Below are 7,199 nucleotides of genomic sequence, written 5' to 3'. Positions count from 1 at the left end.
AGAACCTGTTCCTTGCAAACCCATGCTGTTCAAGAGGTCCATTGTTTGAAAACTGCATTTGCAGCAAAATTAGGTGATGAAAATGAATAAAATCCAGCAAAGCATGACAGAAAAATGCTTACAATCAGTAAAAATCATACTTGAGGAAAGCATATTGGGATGCCCCCACGTATAGCTTTTGGAGGCTTGAAAATTGCCTATAAAGAACAAAGAAAACGCAAAACATGATTAATAAAAGATTATAAGTAAAAGAAAACAACTATTATTAACGAACATATAAAATGACTGGAGAAGGGCCACCCCACCATCCCTTGATGTCAACCATTACAAAAAGAAGAAAAGGCCACTTATGTGACAAGAACATTAACATTGAAGCTCATCTCTAATACATGGTAGGATACTGCAGCAAGTAGCAACATGACAAGAAAAAATGTTCTATACAGGTCCCATTGAATATGCAAAAGCTGCTGCTAAATTGGAAATGAATTCATATATATAAAAAAAAACCTTCCAAAAATTTAGAAAAGATGCTGCTCATAATACATTACATAAGCATATAAACATAAGTAAATACATATACATATACATACAAAGAGATAGAAATAAATAAAAGGAAGAGCCTATTTTAGTTACTGATAAGAGAAAACAACATATGGAAAAAAAATGAAAAGGAAGCTATATGAGTTAAATTTGCTTAAAAAGAGAGAGACAGTGACATTTAGAGCTGCAAAAAGCTTCCAAAAATGTAGAAAAGATGCTGCTCATGATACATTACATAAGCATATAAACATACATAAATACATATACATATACATACAAAGAGATAGAAATAAATAAAAGGAAGAGCCTATTTTAGTTACTGATAAGAGAAAGCAACATATGGAAAAAAAATGAAAAGGTAGCTATATGAGTTAAAATTTGCTTTAAAAAGAGAGAGACAGTGACATTTAGAGCTGCAAAAATCTCAAAATTTAATCAATATACAGCCTACAACATATCATGTAGCTCAGAGGATATTATACAAATTGTACTAATATAGTTTTTAACCCCTTTAGTGACTGATGATGCATATCATTCATGGAAGTTTCTAAAAAAATCAGAACTATCAAAGTAAACTATTCTGGAGTCATCACCGAATATTACATTGGCTTTTTCTTAGTGATATCAACAAGGCCATATGACAGAAAACAAGGGATAAATGTATTATAATACTTGAATACTACGAGCAATGGTAAACTGGCTAAAAACCTGATTGTAGATCTATATACGATAAACCATGCATGAAATGAATCATACGTCTAGATTTAGATAAAAGTGTGACCTTTAAGCACCATGCAATTTAATTTAACTCCTGTCAATATGTTAAACCTGACCCATAAAATTGTACCAAGTGACACAATAGTCTAGTTTTTCACCAAGGTGGCACAATAGTCTAGTTTCTCATCAACCAAATGGTAATCAATTAGGTTCCTTCTATAGTGTACACAAGTTAGAAAGAAGAAAACTTTATGTATAAATCAAAGAGCTGGAAAAAAAACCCTGCTCTTGAATTGAACCATGAGAGCAGACCTTGGAAATTCACCGCCTCAGAAATCGACTGTTAGCCACTTAGCTGGAAGTCAAGGCCAAGTTCCTTGGCCATGCTCAAGTTGTCATGGAATTTTGATACTTCAGTTTTCTGTTAGTCATTTGCCTCCTCTTCTTCTATTGTCTCTGTGTGTGTATGTATGTGTTTTCTCAAACTCATTGCAGATATCCTCTTCTTTTTTCATCATTTTTTTGTCATTTGTTTTGTCACACAAGCTTGCATAAATTCTTTACCATGAGCAATTCCAATCATGCATAATCTAGTGTTCCTTGCTTTAGTTAATGCAGTTTTCAAGTTAAGGAAAGGAATGTGAGAGAATTTTGTTCAAGTGCACTTAAGATTGCCAAAAAAACAAAGAACTTAACAAGAACAAAGAAGTCAGATGATACAAAGAAACTGTTAAAAGATAACACCCTTTGAATAACTTGTGATAACTCAAACAAGCATAAAATTACCCTATGACGTTAGGGTCATTTGATTTCTCTAATCAAAGTTTATTAATAATTCTATCAATCAAATGGTTCTTACAAAGGATTATGTGATTTGAGGTGATGTTATCTAGTCAAAAAACCTTGCACCTTAAGACCAATTAAGTACTGTAAATGATTTTGATACCTTACTGCTGACAAAAAGCAACTCCTCCCCATGGTCGTTTTTCCAAGATGTCACTTGACCGCCATATAGGTACACCTGCAGATAAAACAAATAACAAAATGGGGACAATCACCAGAAAATCTTTGTTTAATAATGCACTATGCTGCAACAGACTGCGAAAAGGATTTGCTCCGGCCATCTTTTCCATTAAGCCTTTCATTGGTTTTTTCCCCCTAATTTGAAAGGAATGACTCTCGTACATCAAAATAGCAGACCTACTTTTGGCAAACCTTTTTAAGAAGAGGGGGCAGGATTTACAATTTTGTGAGATTTAAGATGATGATGGAAAAGAATTATTCTCATACCTTGACTAGATGTAATAAGATATGAGCATTTTAAAAACTACAATATGAACTTTCTACATTTTATAGTCTTTTCTTTTCTAGGAGAGCTTCCTATATATTAATAGATTGTATGCTCTTAGATCCCATAAAGAGGAGAAGATAACTATCATGTAGGTAGATCTAAGTTAAGAGGCTGTTTGGAGTCATGTAACTGGAGCCACATGCAACTCAAGTGCAAGTGAAGCCAGCCTGCTTGTTTCGATACCTGCAATTCAAATTGCACAGCATGTCGAGTTACTCGTTGGACCACAAATCAGAGCTATCTTGTGGTAGGCAACTCATAATCAAAATGACCGCAGGGTTAGTTGCAATCACTCGAATAGGTATCTTAACTAAAATAAAGGGAACTTTCTCTCTTCCCTTGTCCTCCACGCCGCAACCTCCTCCTTTGCCACTGCCATCGCTCCACCTTTATACCGCCATGCGATGCCTCTACTCCACACCGCAGCTCTGCCCCTCTCATTCCCCTTCTCCACCCTTCTCAAGGCCTCCACCATCACCAGCTGCCCCCCATGTTCATCAACTTTCTCTTTCCCCTTGTCCTCCACGCCGCCACCTCCTCCTTTGCCACTGCCATCGCTCCACCTTTATACCGCCATGCGATGCCTCTACTCCACACCGCAGCTCTGCCCCTCTCATTCCCCTTCTCCACCCTTCTCAAGGCCTCTACCATCACCAGCTGCCCCCCATGTTCATCAAGGTCCATGCCCCGACCCTCGCCACCAACAGCTTCAACAACGATCTCTTCATCTAGAACACCTTTATCTCCATGTATGTCGAGTGCTTTGACCTAACATCCGCTCACAACATGTTCGAGCGGAATGTATGTCAGAGATGCTTGTCTTTTTTTCAAAACTCTCCTCCAAATACAAGAAGCGAGCTTATTTATAAGTCAACTACCCATAGTTTAAAGTAGCAACGCGACTTAAGTTACAGTGATACTTCAACTATAGGGCTCCAAACAGCCCTAAAATGAAGATATTTTAAAGATTTGATTGCTGCTTTCTCTTTTATTTCATCTCCTCTTCAACTTCTTCCTCATTTTTTCCCTGTATAGCCCTTTCTCTCTTACAAAACCAAATGTCTACTTTGGTGCATGATCATACCGGCCAATATACACAGCTAAACCAGCTGTTAAAAATAACCAATCTATTTTTATAAGTTCGGGATGTCAACTGCATCTCTCACTTGCCTCTGAATATCTATCTTCCCTTTCATTGCCTTTGAAGATCAGTGATCAGATTTGTCCCACTTTCCAACATATATATGTAAATAGAGTAAATAGACTGAAAAATATCTGTTTCCTCTGACACAGATTTAACCTCTTAATCCCTCCTAGCTATCTTCAACCTAGAATAAAGGAATCCTCTAAATCTATTCCATTTCCTGCTACTTGTTGTCCCAGACTGTTAAAACATGAATTTTCTGGAAACCTAGCATTATAAGCCACAAGAACCTATCCTTTAACAACCCAAAGAGGCCTCTTATCATATCACACATCAAACTCTAATCATGCATTTCTTACTCACTGATATTTGTTTTCCTTACTTTCTTGTAGAAAATTATCCCCAAATTCCATGCAATCCTTAAAATTGCATATAATTATTTCTACTAATAACTTAGAAATATCATATATATATATATATATATATATAGACACACACACACACACACACACACGGAAGCAAAATAATTCCTAGAGTATGATGCCAGAAAAATATCCAAATTCTTAAGCATATTTCACAATTTTCTCATCACGCCAACATTTGATAAACATTAATTTGTGCTTTTTTTCAGTTACTTATGCCTAAACCTAAAAGAAATACTTACGAGTGTTATCATTGATGTTCTAATCTCCAATTCCCAACTTTACCTTGGCAAAAAAACCAAAGAAGCATGCATGAAAAATAATCAGACGAAACTATGCAGTATGAATCAATGAAGTTTAAACAAGGAAATGAAAACAGAAAATTATATACAAAAAGAAACTTGCGATTTGAAAGCATATGTAAGATGTTCCAGACCAAAAAAACCGTACCCCAAAATTGATTTATCATTGTATATCAGCTAAATTTGACTATCTTCCCCCTATGCACTTTTTTTTTTCCTTTTGGATCTAAGCCATGCGAACTGTTATATAACCACCTCAAAAGGACTGAGGTACTCAAGATCTCATCCTTCAACTTAAACAGAAGATTAACTTTCTTCCTAAAGTTCTTCTTTTCCTTGGACCAAGAGATAAGAGACTAATCAAGAGTGTTCGTGATAAACTTCTAATCTATAGATCAAGAAATTCTGACCTGGGGAGCTGTTTCACAGAGACATCAAGAACTCAAGACCGAACTATGCGCACGCAACAGACTCCGCTGCAGTTAATTTTGTTCAACTACTCCACATGCGTGAAGAAAATGTCCTAACCAACTGATCCAATGGGCATCAAATCCACAATACTCGATAGAGCCGAAAGAATTTCACATCCAATTTCACAATTAGACACATGCCATTCTCTTTTTCAAGAAGCGGGTGAAGTGAAAGAAAAAAAAAATCAAGAATTGCTTGAAAACAGAAGGTGGGCAAAGTATCTACAATTTCTTGGAATCATGTTATCCGCAGCTACTGAACCAAGAATCAAACCAAGAATACCACAAGATTCATGAGAAACTCGCAAAAATTCACAAAACTGCATCAGATCCAGACTAATGAATCAGATCCAACACTACTGTAAAGAACTACAAGAAACGAGTCAAAATTCCTATGCAAGAGATGATCTCTCGTTCCAGATAAGTTTCCTTCGAGACTTTATGAATGAACTAGAAAGAAACAAAAATAACAGATCGAGAGAGGGATTATAAGGAGACGAAGCGAACCTCGGCCGAACTCCCCTTAACCTCTCTCAGCACGACCTTGTCGAGGCCATTGACGCCCTTGCATAGCTCCACCGGCGGCTTGTCACCCGACATCGCTCCAATCCCATAACCTGAAACCCTAACCCTCTCTCTCCTTCCCTCGCTCCCTCCCTATCCCTCCCCCCTCCCCCCTCCCTGGAGCCAAGAAAGAACCGCTGAGAAAGAATGACGGAGATGGGAGAAAGAACGAAACTGGAGCGGAAAGAAATTGAGAGCTCCCTTGAGTATATTTATAGGACCGGGACCAAAGGGAAGGAGGCGTGCATAGTGACATTTGTTCTACCCTCAACGGCCGTTACGAAGGAATGGCACCGACGTCAGAACGTGCCCGTTAAAAATTTTATGCCAAAGCTAACATCCACCGTCCGTTCTACTCATCAGAGGAAGGAAAGGAAAATGTTCTATTCCCGCATATAAACGTAGATGCGGACATTTAGAGATGAGTTTGCCCTCCATCTCTCGTTTTTATCATGGCTCCGGGAATTGGAACGAACTGACACCTCAAAATAGACCTAAAAAGAACTAGTCAATGTGGCGGGTCCCACGTAGATGTAACATGGGACCCGGTGCCGGTTTGGTTCCTTTTTGGGTCTCTCACAGGGTTTACAATATAAAATAGTGCAACTTTACGTCTTCTCTAAGGGAACCAAAAGCACTTTTACCCTGGGAAATTTGCTCACCGTGGGGTCCACAGGAAAGTAAAAGGTTGGGCATGGGAGAATCTGGACCCTCCATTTGGTGCGTCGTTGCCCGGATTTTTTTATTTTATTTTTTTTTGCGTTGTTTTGTTATTTTGGCTATGGAAGGGAGGAACGTTGCGGAAGGATCTGGTGATCCGTCTGCGACTGTCGACGCTTGGGACGGTTTAGATCAGAAGATACGCACAGATTTTAGTGGTAGACGGTTTAGATCAGGGGAGACGGCACAGATTTCGGTGGTGGTGGGGGGCCATTGCGGGCCTTTCAGCAAGTTGTCCGCGTTCGCGCATATGCACCTAGCACTGGGCCGTGCACCAGTTGTCGGCATCCATACGCATGAAGTAGGCATCATACCCACGAGAATAACTTTTTTTTTTTTTTTTTTTTTGACGATCATTAAGTAAATTCTACGGACATCCAGAGAGATCGGCGATTATCATCTGCTACTGAGAGATATCCAGACTATAGTTAGTAACGGGCTGGCCATTCAGACAAAGTATATTTATCGGAAGGCAATGGAGATGCTGATTGAATGGCTTTTTTTGTTGCTAACCATTTAGAGAGACATCTATAGGTGGGTGAGACGGAGCTACCTAGTGCTCTTCGAAATGTTTTGCTTTTTGATTTTCTTAGCTGTATTCATACACGTTTGGGATGATACTTCCGTTTTAGCGCAAAAAAAAAAAAAAAAAGATGTATCATATAAAACGGATACAGATATAGCTTAAAAAAATCAAAAAATAACAAATTCTAGAGTATACCAGGCAACTCCCTCTCTCCAATCCAAAGAATGTTGCTGGAGTGGTTGGCCACATATGAGGCCACCTAATTTGCTGCCCGTTAGCTTTTTGGTACACATGCTCCGCGTGAAAGAAAAAAAACCGATTGGTTTTGAGTCTTGATCCTCTCTAGTTCACGCGTTCATCACAAGCTAAAGATGGATAGTGAAATATTCTATACTTGTAGCAGTGCACTAAGATGAGAGCTCGATGAATAAACCCATAAAAAC

At 38.4% G+C, this 7,199-nt stretch overlaps 1 long non-coding RNA gene across 1 annotated transcript; it reads right to left on the bottom strand.

Moving 5' to 3' along the window:
* Positions 1–204: 204 nt before the first annotated feature.
* On the bottom strand, positions 205–5,519 carry LOC103721524. Its single transcript, XR_005512333.1, has 3 exons — positions 5,454–5,519; positions 2,204–2,278; positions 205–400 (listed from the first exon to the last, which is right to left on the bottom strand). It is a non-coding gene; the product is annotated as an uncharacterized LOC103721524 (long non-coding RNA).
* Between the last annotated feature and the right edge of the window lie 1,680 nt (positions 5,520–7,199).

The sequence above is a fragment of the Phoenix dactylifera genome, chromosome 7 (genome assembly GCF_009389715.1).
Source record: "Phoenix dactylifera cultivar Barhee BC4 chromosome 7, palm_55x_up_171113_PBpolish2nd_filt_p, whole genome shotgun sequence".
Lineage (NCBI taxonomy): Eukaryota > Viridiplantae > Streptophyta > Magnoliopsida > Arecales > Arecaceae > Phoenix > Phoenix dactylifera.
The sequence above is the reverse complement of the archived record's forward strand: the minus strand, read 5'-3'. Positions and strand labels throughout refer to the sequence as shown.